At 45.2% G+C, this 2,691-nt stretch overlaps 1 long non-coding RNA gene across 1 annotated transcript; it reads left to right on the plus strand.

Annotated features, from left to right (window-relative positions):
• Positions 1–1,595: 1,595 nt before the first annotated feature.
• On the plus strand, positions 1,596–2,143 carry LOC124866596. Its single transcript, XR_007037860.1, has 2 exons — positions 1,596–1,997; positions 2,072–2,143. It is a non-coding gene; the product is annotated as an uncharacterized LOC124866596 (long non-coding RNA).
• The last annotated feature ends 548 nt before the right edge of the window (positions 2,144–2,691 follow it).

Below are 2,691 nucleotides of genomic sequence, written 5' to 3' on the forward strand. Positions count from 1 at the left end.
GTCTTTTATTGTCTTAATACGAATGATTTTGGCATACAGCTCATGAAAACCCAAAATTCCTATCTCACAAAATTAGCATATCATTAAAAGGGTCTCTAAACGAGCTATGAACCTAATCATCTGAATCAACGAGTTAACTCTAAACACCTGCAAAAGATTCCTGAGGCCTTTAAAACTCCCAGCCTGGTTCATCACTCAAAACCCCAATCATGGGTAAGACTGCCGACCTGACTGCTGTCCAGAAGGCCACTATTGACACCCTCAAGAAGAGGTGACCGGACCCTGAGGGAGATTGTGGAGAAGGGCCGATTCCAGACCTTGGGGGACCTGCGGAAGCAGTGGACTGAGTCTGGAGTAGAAACATCCAGAGCCACCGTGCACAGGCGTGTGCAGGAAATGGGCTACAGGTGCCGCATTCCGCAGGTCAAGCCACTTTTGAACCAGAAACAGCGGCAGAAGCGCCTGACCTGGGCTACAGAGAAGCAGCACTGGACTGTTGCTCAGTGGTCCAAAGTACTTTTTTCGGATGAAAGCAAATTCTGCATGTCATTCGGAAATCAAGGTGCCAGAGTCTGGAGGAAGACTGGGGAGAAGGAAATGCCAAAATGCCAGAAGTCCAGTGTCAAGTACCCACAGTCAGTGACGCTCTGGGGTGCCATGTCAGCTGCTGGTGTTGGTCCACTGTGTTTTATCAAGGGCAGGGTCAATGCAGCTAGCTATCAGGAGATTTTGGAGCACTTCATGCTTCCATCTGCTGAAAAGCTTTATGGAGATGAAGATTTCATTTTTCAGCACGACCTGGCACCTGCTCACAGTGCCAAAACCACTGGTAAATGGTTTACTGACCATGGTATCACTGTGCTCAATTGGCCTGCCAACTCTCCTGACCTGAACCCCATAGGGAATCTGTGGGATATTGTGAAGAGAACGTTGAGAGACTCAAGACCCAACACTCTGGATGAGCTAAAGGCCGCTATCGAAGCATCCTGGGCCTCCATAAGACCTCAGCAGTGCCACAGGCTGATTGCCTCCATGCCACGCCGCATTGAAGCAGTCATTTCTGCAAAAGGATTCCCGACCAAGTATTGAGTGCATAACTGTACATGATTATTTGAAAGTTGACGTTTTTTGTATTAAAAACCCTTTTCTTTTATTGGTCGGATGAAATATGCTAATTTTGTGAGATAGGAATTTTGGGTTTTCATGAGCTGTATGCCAAAATCATCCGTATTAAGACAATAAAAGACCTGAAATATTTCAGTTAGTGTGCAATGAATCTAAAATATATGAATGTTAAATTTTCATCATGACATTATGGAAAATAATGAACTTTATCACAATATGCTAATATTTTGAGAAGGACCTGTAGGAGTCGGGTGAATCAGTTTCCATGCAAACAGCAGGATATGAATGCATAGTATAGTATGTATGCAAAAGCTGGTCGATGTTTGAAGTATGCTCTCCTCTTGACAGGGATAAATTGTTATGATTCTGGCCCGTCTGCCTGCTCTGTCTTCATGTAATCGGCTAATCTGCTTCACCTGTCTGCTGCTGCACTGGAGTGTAATCAATCATGCCATGCACCTGCAGTTATATTCAGCCCTCAGACAGGCAGAAAGTGCCAGATTTTCGAAAACCTACCAGTTAGTAGATGTCCAGCATTCCTTCCTGCCTGACCATGTTTTTGCATCTTGGATTTCCCTGCCTTGCCTGACCCTCATGGATGTCTCTCCCCTCTGGATCACGACCTTGTTTCTGCCTCTCGACCAAAGCCTCCTGCCTCACCCCTGGATTTGTCTGCCTTAGTCTGCCTCCCTGGTTTCACCCAGTAACTGCCCCCCCCTTGACTACCGAGCCTTGGATCTTTCCCCCTGTCCGCAATCCGACTTCTGGCTGCGGCGTGTTCTGCACCGATCCTCCCGGTCTGGAGACTGCCAGGACCGCACCCCGCAAAGGAGCCTATTCTGATTCCTCCGTCCTACACGGACTCTGTTAAGGTGGGTGGCTTCTTTGGAATCATATATATTTACCTAAACGTTTTCAAGCCACTAACCTGCCTCTCCGTTCCCAGTGATCCCGGGTTCCCGGCTGGTGGAGTCCTGAGTATTTGTGCGCTGCTCCTGAATAAATCGTTTAACTTTTATTCTGTTTCTGGCTGAAATTCTGGGTCCTCCGTCCTGAACCTCACATAAATAGTGCAGCATTTAATTGCTTGTAGCATGTGTGTGTATCAAATTATACATATTTACATCTACATAGTTTGCCTTTTTTCTTCACCACTGTGATGTCTGAATGACAACCAGCCTCACTAAAGCCATAACACATGTCTGAAGAGTTTCTGCTGTCTTTCTCACTTTCTCTGCTGTCTGTGAATCGATTTTCATCATTGCAGTTCGTTTTAGGTGTCAGGGGTCAAGTGTTTTTTTTTTTTTTTTACATTTGCTAATGTCCAGTGCTTAGATGTGGCTCTTATGTTCCCCCTAAAGGCATTCACACATAAAAAAAAAAGCATATTTTAACCCACTGGTCATTGCAAGTCTTTATTAATCATCTGTAGGTTTTATCATTTTCACCTTTGACAGGGAGCATTGTCTAAAGGTACTCCTCATATGTTGGATACGGCTCGCAAAGCTTAATTTTCGGTTTAGGATTCCTGGAAATGTAGAACATTTATTGCATCTGCATAGTTAG

The sequence above is a fragment of the Girardinichthys multiradiatus genome, chromosome 4, assembly GCF_021462225.1.
Source record: "Girardinichthys multiradiatus isolate DD_20200921_A chromosome 4, DD_fGirMul_XY1, whole genome shotgun sequence".
In the NCBI taxonomy this organism is placed as follows: domain Eukaryota; kingdom Metazoa; phylum Chordata; class Actinopteri; order Cyprinodontiformes; family Goodeidae; genus Girardinichthys; species Girardinichthys multiradiatus.